The 15,947-nt window shown below is 42.0% G+C and overlaps 1 protein-coding gene across 2 annotated transcripts in view; it reads left to right on the top strand.

Annotated features, from left to right (window-relative positions):
• The first annotated feature begins 7,474 nt into the window (after nucleotides 1-7,474).
• LOC110527764 (chemokine-like protein TAFA-2) overlaps nucleotides 7,475-15,947 on the top strand; it is a 192,251-nt gene continuing 183,778 nt past the window's right edge. The window contains exon 1 of one of the 2 annotated variants that reach the window (XM_021609265.2): nucleotides 7,475-7,961. The gene's annotated coding sequence lies outside the window, so the exon portion shown is untranslated. The remainder of the gene's footprint in view (nucleotides 7,962-15,947) is intronic. The other variant, XM_021609264.2, reaches the window with a different exon arrangement.

Genomic DNA, 15,947 nt, shown 5'->3' with positions numbered 1-15,947 from the left:
GACCACAATTCTGACTTAGCCTTAAATGGGATTTGAACTCAACCTCTAAGTCTGGAGCAACCTGAAATGTACTGCTCCTGTCACGCCATGACCTTAGAGAGTCGTTTTATTTCTCTATTTGGTTAGGTCAGGGTGGGCATTCTATGTTTTGTTTTCTATGTTTCTTTGTTTCTGTGTTCTGACCGGGTATGGTTCTCAATCAGGGAAAGCTGTCTATCGTTGTCTCTGATTGGGAATCATACTTAGGTAGCCCTTTTTCCCTCCTTTGAGTGTGGGTAGTTATCTTTGTTAGTGGCACTATAGCCCTATAAGCTTCACGGTTGTTTCTTCGTTTGTTGTTTTGTTGGTGACATTTTAAATGAAAATGTACGCTCACCACGCTGCACTTTGGTCCACTTATTCCTTCCAGGAAGACGGCAGTGACAGCTCCAGTGCAGCTAAACCACTAGGTTGCTTGTTCAGCAACAAAAAGGTATGGACAGACTTATTGGCAAGAATGCATTTCTGACTTTGCGAAAAGCTGCCCAGAATCAAGTTAATAATTGTCCAATTATCACCAACAACGTAACAGTGCACACTTGCAACCTCTTGGTTGGGAGAGCATTCAATGTTTCTGTCGTGCCATGAGGTTTGTACTTATTACTTGGAACATATATAAATACATATTTAAAAAATAAGGATATGGTTAGGGTCCACTAGAGTGTTGTTCCCTGGCTTACAAAAAGGTCAAAGGTACACTTCACAGGTATGTTGAACAAAAATATGAACGCAACATGCAACAATATAAAATATTTTACTGTGTTACAGTTCATATAAGGAAATCCGTACATTTATATAAATTCCTTAGGCCCTAATCTATGGATTTCACAGATACCTTCAAAAAAGGTAGGGTTGTGGATCAGAAAACCAGTCAGTATCTGGTGTGACCACCATTTGCCTTATGCAGAGCAACACATCGCCTTCGCATAGGCTGCTGATTGTGGCTTGTGGAATGTTGTCCCACTCTTCTTCAATGTGTGTGCGAAGTTGCTGGATATTGTCGGGAACTGGAACACACTGCCGTACACGTCGATCCAGAGCATCCCAAACATGCTCCGTGGTTGACATGTCTGCTGAGAATGCAGACCATGGAAGAACTGGGGCCGTAAATTATCATGCTGAAACATGAGGTGATGATGGTGGGATGAATGGCACGACAATGGGCCTCAGGATCTCATCGAGTATTTTTGTGCTTTAAAATTGCCATCGATAAAATGCAATTGCGTTTGTTGTCCATGCATACCCATACCATACCGCCACCATGGGGCACTCTGTTTACAACGTTGACATCAGCAAATCGCTCGCCCACACAATGCCATACACGTGGCCTGCGGTTGTGAGGCCAGTTGGACGTACTGCCAAATTCTCTATAACCACGTTGGAGGCGGCTTATGGTAGAGAAATTAGCATTCAATTCTCTGGCAACAGCTCTGGTGGACATTCCTGCAGTCAGCATGACAATTGCACGATCCCTCAAAATTGGAGACATCTGGGGCATTGTGTTGTGTGACAAAACTACACATTTTAGAGTGGCCTTTTATTGTCCCTAGCACAAGGTGCAATTGTGTCATGATCAGGCCGTTTAATCAGCTTCTTGACATGCCACACCTGTCAGGTGGATGGAAAATCTTGGCAAAGGAGAAATGCTCACTAACAGGGATGTTAACACATTTGTGCTCAAAATTTGAGAGGAATAAGCTTTTTCAGCTCATAGAACATTTCTGGGATCTTTCATTTCAGCTCATGAAACATGGTACCAGTACTTTGCATTTATATTATTTTTCAGTGTACATATATGAACTCACAGTTCGGTACCTTGTAGGTATAATGGGCCATTTTTCTAACTAATATTTTGAATATAAGGTACAATCATCTCTGCACTTTGATAGGTGGAGGTAATGTACTGGTGGGGTTCATTAGCATATATATATTTTTTTTAATTAACTTTACCCCTTTTTCGTGGTATCCAATTGTTTTAGTAGCTACTATCTTGTCTCATCGCTACAACTCCCTTACAGGCTCGGGAGAGACGAAGGTTGAAAGTCATGCGTCCTTCGATACACAACCCTACCAAGCCGCACTGCTTCTTAACACAGCGTGCATCCAACCCGGAAGCCAGCCACACCAATGTGTCGGAGGAAACACCGTTCACCTGGCAACCTTGGTTAGCGCACACTGCGCCCGGCCCTCCACAGGAGTCACTGGTGCGCGATGAGACAAGGACATCCCTATCGGCCAAGCCCTCCCTAACCCGGATGACGCTAGGCCAATTGTGCGTCGCCCCACGGACCTCCCGGTCGCGGCCGGTTACGACAGAGCCTGGGCGCGAACCCAGAGTGTCTGATGGTACAGGATTATGTCGAGGCACAGATCTGGGGAAGGGTACCAAAAACATTCTAGAGCAGTAAAGGTCCCCAAGAACACAGTAACCTCCATCATTCATAAATGGAAGAAGTTCGGAAACACCAAGAAAGACTCTTCCTAGAGCTGGCCGCCTGGCTAAACTGAGCAATAGGGGGAGAAGGATCTTGGTTAGTGAGGTGACCAAGAACCCAATAGTCACTCTGACAGAGTTCTAGTTCCTCTGTGGAGATGGGAAAACCTTCCAGAAGGACAATCATCTCTGCAGCACTCCACCAATCAAGCCTTTGTGGTAGAGTGACCAGACGGAAGCCACTCCTCATTAAAAGGCACACGACAGCCCTCTCTGAGTTTGCCAAAAGCCACCTAAAGACTCTCAGACCATGAGAAACAAGATTCTCTGGTCTGATGAAGCCAAGATTTAACTCTTTGGCCTGAATGCCAAGCGTCACATTTGGAAAAAACCTGGCACCCTCCCTATGGTGAAGCATTTGATGGCAGCATCATGCTGTGAGGATGTTTTTCAGTGGCAGGGACAGGGAGACTAGTCAGGATCGAGGAAAAGATGAACAGAGAGAACCTTGATAAAAACCTGCTCCAGAGCGCTCAGGACCTCAGACTGGGGCGAAGGTTCACCTTCCAACAGGACAACGACCCTAAGCAGCCAAGACAACGCAGGAGTGGCTTCGGGACAAGTCTCTGAATGTCCTTGAGTGGCCCAGTCTTGAACCCGATCAAACATCTTTGGAGAGACCTGAAAATAGGTGGGCAGCAACGCTCCCATCCAATCTGACAGAGCTTGAGAGGATCTGCAGAGAAGAATGGGAGAAACTCCCCAAATACTGGTGTGCCAAGCTTGTAGCGCCATACCCAAGAAGACCCGAGACTGTAATCGCTGCCAAAGGTGCGTCAACAAGGTACTGAGTAAAAGGTCTGAATTCTTGTGTACATGTGATATTTCCATTTTTTTTATGTTGATGGGTAAAAAACAATTTTGATACATTTTAGAAGAAGCCTGTAACCTAACAAAATGTGGAAAAAGTCAAGTGGTCTGAATGCTTTCCCCAAGGGTACTGTATAGAGCAGCAGCAACAGCCTATCAGAAGATTGCAGGCGTGGCTTATTGGTGGTGTGGCTTTCTGCTAGCTCCATTTGGTCTCACATGACAGGGAATGTCATCCCAGTTAATGTGCTCTGTTGTATTTTGTTCATAAACATTACGTTTTTATACTGTCAGTTCTGCAGCCTTGTTAAATATATACCAATGTGTATGGACACCCCTTCAAATGAGTGGATTCAGCCATTTCAGCCACACCCGGCAACCCAGGGAACCCCCATTATGTTATTTTGACCTCCCATCATTATAATTGGATGAAGTGTAAACTCTGACACAGCCTATTAGCTATAAAGGTAACTCCAAACTAGGGCTGTGTCGATTTATGGCATTTTGGGTAAGTATTAATTGTCATGCAAATGGACACAGTTATTGACATAATTGTCATTTTTGTAGAATATTTGTTTTGCTTGTAATGCATCATAGTGCATCAATTAGCCAATCACCGTTTCTCATTGAAATTTCCGACTTGCTAACAACCAATTAGCAAGTCGGATATTTTCAAGTTTCCTAGTTCCAACTAGCACGTGAACGCGGCATCATCCCTGAACTCCGACATCACCTACTAAGGAAATTACCTCTAACAGCATTTTTGACACTAACAACAAAACATTATTAATTTTAAAAAAAACTATCTATTAATGGTTTTTGAACTCCAATTGGTGTTTCTCAACGAATTTCAAACACTTCATATGTGATATTTCACATGTGACACGTGTTTTTGGAACACTTCATATGTGATATTTCACATGTGACACGTGTTTTTGGAACACTTCATATGTGATATTTCACATGTGACACGTGTTTTTGGAACACTTCATATGTGATATTTCACATGTGACATGTGTTTTTGGAACACTTCACATGTGACATTACAAATGTGAAATCATGTTATCACATTAACATCACATAAGATCAAACCGTCCCAAACCTTGGTAAGCAATGAAATGGTATGGGGGTTTTAAAGTAAGTGGTACGCTGTTCATATAACCCCACCTGGGATCTTTCTCCTGCGACACAGTCTGTAGTATTCTCCCACACATTCAATACCTATAATAGATATCTGCACGTAGCAAAAGAGTGCCACCTGTACTGCTATTTTAGTTATCAGTTATTCTGACTATTTTCTCATCATTGATTTAATGGACTGCATACTTTTTCTGTATAGTTGTCTAATGTTGGTGGGGCATATTATTCTGTTTTTATGTTACTCCTGAATCACTATTATAATATATAAATATATTTTCTTGAGTGTATTTTTAACTAAGCTGAGATGTACTTTGAAGTCCAAAGTGTAGGAATACAGGTGAAATCAGTTACTAACCCAGACATGGTAGCGTAGCAGGAAAATTGGAATGCCATGAACCAAGAGCTTGTGAGTTCTAATCCCGGATAAGGACATGTTAAACAATAATTACTGTATAAATTAACATACAGACTGTGGTCAGATATGACAGTGTTTTCAACGTACATACAGTATGTTAAAAGCACTGTCTGTGTATCAAAACTACTCATTTTTGTTTGCTGGTGAATGACCTGTAAAATCTGTTGTGAAAATTTGTGAAAGGTTATGTGATCACGTGAAAATTGACATGTGAAATATCATCACATGTGAAGTGTCCCAAAAACACATGGTTTCACATGTGCAAAATGTGGAAATGATACATGTCACATTTTCCACATGTGAAATCATGGGGTTTTCCGTAAGGGTTAACTGCCGCTGAATAATTGATGGACAGCTACATCCCAGAAGCCATTATGCCTCCTATTTGTCCTCCTGCACTTTTCTACTGGACGTCACACCGTCTTCATCACATCCACGGTGAAGACAGGGAGGGGTTCAGGCAGAGGACTGCCTGGGGAGGAGTCGAGGAGGTTACTCCACTCACAGGGCCTGTTATTTTAAGCAGAGACACCACAATCATTGCTCCTGTTTGGCCCGGGAGTTTTTCAGTGTTCTTTTCCCCCCTTCTCAAGGCGAGAGACAGCGGGGGCTGACAGTGTATGAGGGGTCACACAGAAGACTCATTAGTCCCACTTTGCAGATCTACGCACTACTATCACTATTATTCAGAGCTAATGTCCTTCACTGAGATGTCAAATGCACATATTATAGCATCCCCATGGAATTTGCTTTAGCTACAAAAGTTGCCCGTTATTTGACCCTGGCAGATATTAGGAACAGTAGTGAATGGCCATGAGGCTCCATGGCTATCCCTCTATGTGTTCAGCTTATAAAGACCTATGCTGGGGCCTCTGTGAAGTATGCCCATAATAAAGATGTGTGGGTATGCCTTCGGGGGCTGGGATTGCATTGATCATTCCTCCCCATGCAGCCTTTGGAGCCTTACCTCATGGTTGAAGCCATCGAATCGCATGACTTCATGAGTGCAGTGTGTCCACAGAAATGTGTGCGTGGTATGAGCTTCTGCTCCACTTACTGTGTAAATACACATTAGCACTGGAGATTAATGAGGTAATCTCTTTTAATTTATGTTTATTTTTGTGTGTGTGTGCACATCCGTGTGAGTGTGAGTTTGTTTGTGGTGGGGATCCAAAGCTCCCTGTTAAAACTACACCTTCTGGTAGGATTTGTGTTTTGATGGACACGTGTTTATCAAGTCGAGAAATCATGACCAAGCTGATGAGTAGTTGTCACACTGAAGCCTTTGTAGGACTAGGATTAGATGAAGGGTCCTTTGTATGACGGCATAATGGAAAAAGCATTACGCATTCTGTGAGGAGTGATGCTACGTATGTGGCCATGCCGTCAGTAAGTTCCGTCAGTAAGTTCCTTCAATAACGACACAGAGTATATGTAATACCATTAGTCAATGATAATGGCCAGACGTCACCCCCGCCCCCACCACCAATCACGAATCATCAGTCATGCAGTGATTTTCATGACCTGCCCACTGGCTCTGTGTGTGTGTGTGTGTGCGCACAATCTCTGAGAGGTAGATGACTTGAGTTTATGATGATAACACTCTGAGGGTGTCCAAAAGCAATCAAAGTCAAATCCAAATGTTTGCCTCCTCTCTCCGCAGGCTATTTCAAAGCAGGATATTGATTATTCCGCCCATTCCTGTCTTTTGAGGCAGACAACAGACAGCGCTTGAGAAATAGAGAGATAATGCAATTACTAAAGAGAAAGCTTTTTAGACTGAGCGGTAATGCTTTGGGAGGAGAGAGAGAGAGGGTGAGTCTCTGAGCGAAACGGGGAGCGTACTCCCAACCTTAGAGAGTGTGTTAGGGACCTAATGCATATCAGAATACATCAGCTTCTCTCTGAAGATGTTTTCAAGCAGACAAACAAACTCAGGGCTTCTCTGAAATCCTAACAAATAGTTTTTCCTTTTATTGCTTTGTGTTACAGCCTGCCCGAGGCACCTCTTTTAACCTCTAATCTCATCAGTTTCCTCCAAACTGATAATGCCCAAGTCTGAGAATGCTCTTTTCTACTTTCCTTTGGGCTTCCTAAAGGCTATTATTGAAATGTGTTATACATGCAGTGTATATTAGCATACTTGCTTGGATGAGTTCAAACATTTGAAAGGGAAAAGCTGATGAATAAAAGTGTGTTTTCTCATCGAATCAGAGTTAAAGTGCATCAGGGATAACATCATCCCAAATTGACAGTAGACCTAGATCTGAGGGTTTTCAGAGTTATATTTAGCCTACATGGTAGTACATGTCTTATAATATGCCATTCATTTCATTTTAATATGTGACAGAAGCAATTTCGTTGGCACCATATCATAGATACATAACATCTTCAATAAACCATCACATTTCAGGGGATAACTCTCATAGCCTATTATTAGCCCCTTTGTCATACATCTATTGCACGACGCCGAGGCGGCAAGTGAAAATGCCACTGAGTGGCGCCAAATCATTGAAGTAACGTTGTTTTTAAATAATACACTTGTCTCAGGTGCGTATCCTGCTCTGCCTCCCGTTGCTAACGCTCCGACCCCTCATCTCAAATGCCTCGTCTGGAACGGCGAAGAAACACACCCACAACAAGTTAACAAAACAATACTGGGTGAATTGCAACAATACTAATATGTTCTGGAGAAACAATGATTGACTATACGTTTTTGCTTCCAAGCTGTCGCCCTTTTGCGGTTGGGAAGTTCTGAAAAAGCGCAAAAGGACCTGGAACTTTAGAAGATCTCCAGTTGCTTTCCAGTCTACTGATCAAGCCGGGGGTCCGGTCGAGCTTTAAAGTCTATGCAATACATTTTAGACTTCTCTCGACTCGGGGATTTGTGCGCTCGGAAAGCTTGATTTCTACATAATTGTCCTAGGTTATGTTTTTGTCGTGGTGGGCACCTTCATGCGATAAGGATATGGTATTTCTTTAACATTATCCTGGTTTTGTTTTTGACAATGGAAAGCAAATGAAAGGGGAATTTCACGGGATTAATTGACAGCACAACGACAGGTAGGCTATGCGTCTTTATAAATATATATTCTATTTAATTTATCTAGGCTACATAATTTTGCTAATGTGAAAATAATCTAGGCTACTTGGTGTTTTATATATCCTAATAATGAACACAAGTGCTTATTGTGATCTTTATTTTCAAAAGCATAAAACGTATGTGCACGGTATGGATAACGCATTCTGTGGACAGAATATATGAATTTACAGACATTTCTACATACTTACAAAATTAGACTTTGCTACGTACTGAATCTTAAAGCCAATCTCACCGATGTTCACATATCCTTGTTTTGGGCTACTATTAGGTTTGTTTGTGAAAACTACAGTATAATTTGAAGTGCTTTATTTGTAAAAGGGATGCATGTAATATACTGTCACAGATGGGGATCCAAACCAATACAGTCGCTATAAATAATGGTTGATGACAATACGGGTTCACGTTGGGTTAAATTCATGTAATCCAGCAAGGTGTTGGTATTGGTTTCTTCTCTTTAGCCTGTGCGTAAAACATAGTGTTCCTTATGGATAGCCGCATATTAGCCTACAGAATGTGCATGAAATGTGAGGATCGAAAGTTGGCACATGGTTATTAACACTTCTATTTCTCCCCGTGTTCACTGATACTGTACATGAGTTGTGATGGGTTTCATTTCAATAATGAAATGAAAAGAAATATGAAGTCATTTTTCCCCCAGTGTATGGCACAGGTCCTGGTGCTGCTCCAGTACAACTAATTGAAGGTCTGTGAGGGGATAACTTCACTCATAAGGTGAATCTCATAACTGAGGCTGTTTTATTAAAGAAATTCGAATAATTACAGCATGCAATGGCAGATGTATTTTTCTCTTTCTTTCTGTCTCGCTCTCGCTCTGCCTCTGTGTGTGCAACACAATTTTTGGGGTGCAGTTCAGGGAATATTTGACGCTAAAACTGCTATGAAAAAGCTTAACACCGAGACATATGACTCATATGACTAATGCCTTTGTTTTTAAACATTCAACTCAAAATCAAGCTTTTGATACATTTAAAATCAAATCTATTGTTTCTCAAAAGTTATTTGTTCTAGAACAAATGGTATTAGTACCAGAAGGCCAAGCCTTAGTGGACCCAAAACAATTTGTGTGTTGACAACTAGGAAAAGCTTAGCTCCTTATGCTAAGACACACTGCACATTGGAGGCGGCATTAGATCTGACTATTCACAGTATGTGCTTTAAATGTGATTTTTCTCCTTTCTCTTCATGCTCTAACAAAGCAGCTGTCTGATTAAGGAGACAGAGGATTGTGGATTTGTGTTTTGGTAACACAAGCACTGTCCTCAGAGCTAATCAGCCTTGCTTTTCCTTGTCTGCCCCTGTAGATATTCATGATTATGCCACCACACACAGAACAGTGGTGCTCTCTCTCTCTCTCTCTCTCTCTCTGTCTCTCTGTCTCTGTCTATCTCCTCCTTCCTAGTTCTCTATTCATCCATATGTCCTTCATCTGTCCATATGTCCTTCATCCCCCTGACATGCGTTGTGCGGTCAACTGTCTATCTGCAATTAGTGCTATCACCTAATTTCATCCTGTGGAACACAGATGGCAATAACCTTACGGCTCCTGTTGCGCAGCGACGATACAACTCTGCTGTGATTAATTGAAGTCCCTCCAGAGAGTCAGAGGAGGTGTAGATCTTCCCTTTCACACCCGCTGACAGGGAACCCTTTACAGTGTTTTATAGATTGCCGTATGTAGCCCCCGGAGTTGCTTGTGGTCCCGCTGTTGTTCTGAGTTTTTTTTATTGGACTGTGTTATTGTATTGCTGACAGACGGAGCAAAGGCCACCCTGGGACAGTTCAACTGCACTGGATGTAAACAATGCTGGACAATTCATGAGAATAAATTGGGTTTGTGGGTTTGGATGCTGGGTGTCTATGATAGGGTTTGATCCAATTAGGCTCTCCCCTTTGGCCAATGATCCTGTAAAAGTGAAACTTGGTCAAATTGGGACACCTACGTTGGCCCCATTTGTTCCAAATCTGTACTAGCTAGATGTGTGATGAAAGTGGTTAAAAGTGGAGATGATTGCACTGTAACTCGGTGCAGTGTTATATTTGCAACAAGGTCTCACAGTCTCATGTCAGAATTAGACGTTCGTCCATGTTTCTCAAACATCACATTTAGAAATTGTTAAAAATGTCAAATTTAGAAGTGTTTAAGGTTAAATTCAGGCATTAACTCTGAATGGTTAAGGTAAGAGTTAAGGTTTGGGATAGGCTGGATTTGAACATGCAACCTTTGGCACCAGAGGCAGATGCTTACATACTTGAAGGTATCAGCTCTCACTGTTGCCTCTAGTGGCCGGTTTCCATGTCATCTTCCGACTTCCTCAGACATGGATGGACTTCGAGTGGTCATAAGCAGTGTGGCCAAGACCATTCTCCAATGTGAAGCTACAGTACTATCAAATAGAGGATGGCTCTTGCAGACCCATTTCAACCTTTCTCAGTGGTAAATATGATTTATTAAGCTTTATTTAAACAGGGGAAACAAGCTGAGACAGAGTCTCTTGTTCAGTTGTGTCCTGTGGTCGAACAATAAAAACAACACAGCAATGAATAAGAATTTAAAACAAAACAAAATTAAAACAAATAAAAAGTACAAGATCGAGATTAAAATGATTAAAATAAATAAACTTCTATATCAAAAACACATTTACAAAAAAAGCTATCACAGTTTTTAATATAATGTTATTGTAATATGCATTTAAACTGTCTTACAGGTACCAACATATCTAACTGGAGTTCTCTCTGCAGTTCATTCCATGAGTGTGGAGCATGATATTCAAATGTGGTTTTGCCTAACTCCGGGGTATCTCTAGCACTAGCATGTCATGTGACCGAGTCAGACCACCTGGTTTGACCACCTTGATTTTTTTGTTAAGATAATTAGGAAGTTTCTGTGAGACAGATATCAACCAGTGTCTGGCCCCTTCTAAAAGTCAGGAAGTCCCAGCCAACTGAAGTGTACAAAAGGCAATGATGTGTGCAAAAGTTTGCACCAGTAACAAAGCGCAACGCTGCATCCAATTTCTTCAGTACTGATGCTGATCCATGCATATATAAAACATTGCCATAATCAAGCACTGACATAAGTGGCCTGCACAATTTACTTTCTGTGCTATGATGACAGACAATATTTATTTCTATAAAAAAATCGAATTCTCAATTCCAGCTTCTTTACCAGCTCAGTTACATGAGTTCTAAAAGAGAGACTGTCATCTAACCAAATTCCAAGGTATTTATAGGTAGGAACACGTTCCAAAAAAGAGCCATCATGGGTAGCAATGTTCAGATTTTCCAATTGTATACTTTTGGATAATGAAAATACCATATACCATATACAAGATCTACAAGTGCATCTTGAAGCAATTGAAAGTCAAACTGCAGGAATGTAAATGCTTGAGCGAGTGATAGGGCTGTGGCATATAGTACTGTGTCATCAGCATAGAAATTAAAGTTGAATTGTTTTTCCACTGAGTTACAGATATCATTTTTTATATAGTGAGTAATAAAGGACCTAAAATCGAACCTTGTGGGACTCCTTTGTGAACAGTGACAAAATCTAATTTTACCCCATCTGCAATAATAGCTTGAAATCTATCACGAAGATAATTCTGAAACCACAAACATGTATCTGAGGCCAACCCCAGTGAGGTCAGTCTTTTCAGCAGAAGAGAATGATCAACTGCATCGAAAGCCTTTGACAGGTCAACAAACAAAGCAACACCGTTCAACTTCTTATCCAAAACTCTTACAATATAATTTACAACCAGTGTGGTAGCTGTGAGAGTACTGGGCCCCGGTCTAAAAGCGGACTGAAATTTGTTCAGTATCCAGTTGTCAGACAAGAAACAGCACAGCTGTACATTTATAGTCTGTACACGCTCTCTCTCTCTCTCTCTCTCTTGGTCTGATATTGTCCTGGTGCTAAAAGAGACATTGTGAGAGATACCCTGGCTGCTGTATGTTTTCATTTTTTTTTGGTTAAAGAAGCCATCACATTGGCAACAAATAGAGGAGTCTGAGCGTGGCAGGCAGACAGAGCTGGAGCTGTGAACACTTGATATGCATGAGACCGCAGGTGATTTATAGAAGAAGAGACTATCAGGGATAAGAGGCTTGTGTCTAGTTTTAAGGAGAAACCCCTAGGCAGCATTTGTGTTCTCTTCCAGCTCTTCGCTGTCAGATTAATATGGAAAGACACTGCTCTGTTTGCATGCAGGAGACAAGCAAAATATGTATTTAGCATTTTCTGAATGTTGCACATTTATGTAGGCCATGTGAAGTCCAGCCAGAACTTGTACAATTAGCTTACTCAGTCACACTCAGGCAACCAGAACCAAAGATAATCTTAAAAAAGAAAACATTGCACTGTTGGAGTTGTCAAAAAGCCTTGATAAACCAACTTACCATTTGAAAGATTTACACGTACATGAACGGTAGGGTGATGGAATTTCTGATCCAAAAAGTTGGATTTCGTAACCTAATACTCCAATAACAAGCACCGAGCTCTAGTGCCGTTTTCTTGCAGCGACTTGAGGATTTTACACATTGTGGTGGTCATCTGCAAAGTTGTTTCTGCGGGTCACAAAAAGCCCAATTTTCACAAACATAATTAAATGTAAAAGGCTTTGAAATTAAAAATGTATGCTTAGTACTCCGTTGACATTTCACAGAGATATGCTTGTTTTTGTGAGAAATCCTTGAAAAAATAACCAGAATTTTGCATTAATATGAAATCTTAAAATATGAACATTCTGGCGCCCATTTGATTTAGTGACGCTAATTCTGTCTTTCATAGAAAGGTAAAAACTCCAATAACCTTTGAACCGATTATGGAAGAGACATGAGGTTTGGACTATTGGTTTTCTTGGAGTATCTACACAAATAACATTATTTCACCCATTTGTCAAAAGATGTGTTTTTGATTGGACACCCTATGTATTTCCCCTCAATTGACCCCACAAACGTCATCTGCTGAATGTCACTTTCATGAGCAAAATCAGTACAGTACTACAATGTCCTACTACACAGAAGCGATCAATGATCAGAGATCAAAGATCAGAAGTGCACCCTCTATACATTTCTATGGACAGCAGGTGTCATGACATGTCTCCAAGCAGCCTTTCTCTGCAGCTGGAGAATTAACGAGGAAACGAGTCGAGATCAGATCATGGAGACGCGCCTGGTCGAGATATGATTCTGAAAGTAACGCACGCGTTGCTTGACAAAGTAACTGTAATAATATTACCCAATTTCAAAATGTAACATGTTATTTTACACCATTACTCCTAAAAGTAATCTGATTAGGTAACACGCTACTTTTGTAACGCATTACCCTCAACACTGGTCTTCACAAGGCAGCCAGCTATCCACAGTATTGCACCATATTTGAGCAGTTCAAAGCACTTCAGTGCAAGGCCTTGCCAGCTGTGTTCTTCATGGGCTAATAAGTTTAGGTGTGTCATATATCACGTTCTACAGCATGTCCTGCCTCCCCGTGGAACCACTGAGGTGGATCCGACAGCATTTCATGAGAATATCTAAGCTCCATCATGGCTAGCGAGAGAGCAGCAGTAGCAGAAGCATCATCGTGACACTGTACGCTCTGCTTTGTTGTGTGAGGAGGTGGGGGGAGCATATCCCATGGTTTATAGATGCCATTTAAAGGAGCATGCCCAAGCTTGGCTGGCTGCAATGAACTGTAACCGCAACAAAACACCAAGACAATAAACAAACAAATTGGTTGCCTGGGAGCCAGCAGTGTCCCAGTCACTATGGGCTAATGCTCATGCTGCGTACGGTAAAGAGCGGTGAAGGAAGACAGGTTGCTGCTGGCTGCTCCTCAGAGATTCGACTGTGAAACACAACTCTGTCTTATATTTATTCATGCTTATTTGGTGTCACTTTACTAATGTGTGTGTGTGTGTGTGTGTGTGTAAGATTGTGAGGGTGTGTTGCGTTTGCAATGGAGGGACTCCAGGTTTCTTTGTTACAGGTTTGTAAAATGGAGCGGATCTCAGTTGCATCTGTTGTCCAGCCAGTGTACCTGATGTGGCTGCAGATTGGAGTCCTGCGGGGGCATATCACGTAAAGTTCATATGGCATTGTTGTGAAACGCCGGGTAAACAGCTTGCACAGTGCCCGGGGGGCGGGGGGGCAGGGGGCAGGATGCCACATTGCATTCAACAGATTTTTTTTTTTACCGTTTTGAACTTAGATTCCAAGTTATATCGTCTAACCCACTATGTGTATTTGGTTGCAACGTTTGTCAACATTTGTAAAACATTTTTGGCAACCGACTCGTGTTCGGTCACAGTTAAGTCAAATGAAGCAAGAAGGACATAATTTTCTGCCACTACTTCCACCTAGCAGCACATACCGTAAAATAAAAAAATCCATTCCTTTTACCCAGCGGCGAAAGTAAGGTGGTATGGTCCGGTACGGCGTCCAGGCAAAATGAACAGTGGGGGTACACCGTACCGGTAAAACATGACCCTATCACAATAATTAAAACCAAAATGTCAAGAAAACTGTAGGCTATTACTCCACTTTTTATAATTACCGCATGTCAGAGGCATGAAAAATGTGCTAATTGATTTGAAAACGGGTGGTATAGCCTACGCTCCAAAATGCATTTTTGTCAAGGCAGAGATGAGGGGCCGACACTGAGACGCTCGTGGACAACAGGGGACGCATACATTCTGCCCTAATGACATTCGCCAAATGTCATTACACTTTTCTGTGTAACAGATGTCCCTTTCCATTCACTAGTGTTTGGAGGCTGGAAATATGTTGCTAGAGGATGAACGTGCACGGGTAGCCTAGTAAAGGAGCCCTTTGGAGTGATTGTTTAACAGTCAGATTAAAACATCATGACTGGTTGTGTTTATGCCACAGTGAAAGGTAATACATTTTATAAGTTAAATGACAGCTCTTTACGACTATGCCAACAGAGATCCGAATTGAATTAATAGGGGTTCTATATGTCGTTCTATGATTAGGCCCATAAAACAATTTGGTACACGTCCTTGAAGTCCCGTAACGCGAATAAATGAATTCTACTTTCACCCCTGATTTGACCACGTAACTGAGTTTCTCTTATTGCCAATCCCCACCATATGAGGAACTACAGTACAATAAAGGAATTAGGGGAGTGAGTGTGCAGGAGAATCCTCCATCCAGCCCCATGAAGTGGACAGCATTCAGCACTCAGCTGGAGTCTGAGCCCTGAATACCCAGCAGCTTCAGCACAGCTTAGGAGCTCACTCGCCCTTCTATAGAGGTGCCTTTCAGCACCGCTGGCAACCCTATCCCCATCCCCTTACCATCCCTATCCCCATCCCCATCCCCTCCCTCTCCACTCGCCCCATTTGAGCATGTCGACATTTGGCAGCCCTCACTCCCAATACTTTACCATTGCAGTGGATTCCTATTAACTCATTCTCCATGGCAGCAGGCAGGGCTAGAGAACCCAATCTCACTCTCCAAGCTTTTACGATCATCCCTGTGAAAGGCCTAGATTGGGGAATTGGAGCTTTGGAGAGGCCCAGTTCTACGCTGCGCTCCCTTTGGGAGGAAGAGAGCTGTCATTTTGTCATTTGTTTTTCTGAAACGCCAAAGGCTCCCTGGCAGAGACTTTTTTCTTTCTCTTTCTGCTGCTGTTGTCAGGCTCCACCTCATGCCTGTAATCATGAGGCTGCAATTTGGGCAGAAAATTAGAATTACGGGGTTTCGAAATTAGCCTGTTATTTTCTATGCTTGTTATTTCTTTGTTGAGAAAGAATGGGGGAAGTCGACCCAGCTCTGATTGTAGTTCAGGGAATAAGATGCAATAAAACCTGGGATCATGTCAAAGTTCTCTCATTTAAGGGCCCGAGTCCATGCGGGTTGTTTACTGCTAGTTCAAATGAACTGGTGTGACTCAGAGACTCTCCTAT

The sequence above is a fragment of the Oncorhynchus mykiss genome, chromosome 7, assembly GCF_013265735.2.
Source record: "Oncorhynchus mykiss isolate Arlee chromosome 7, USDA_OmykA_1.1, whole genome shotgun sequence".
Lineage (NCBI taxonomy): Eukaryota > Metazoa > Chordata > Actinopteri > Salmoniformes > Salmonidae > Oncorhynchus > Oncorhynchus mykiss.
This window is presented reverse-complemented; position numbering and strand designations above follow the sequence as displayed.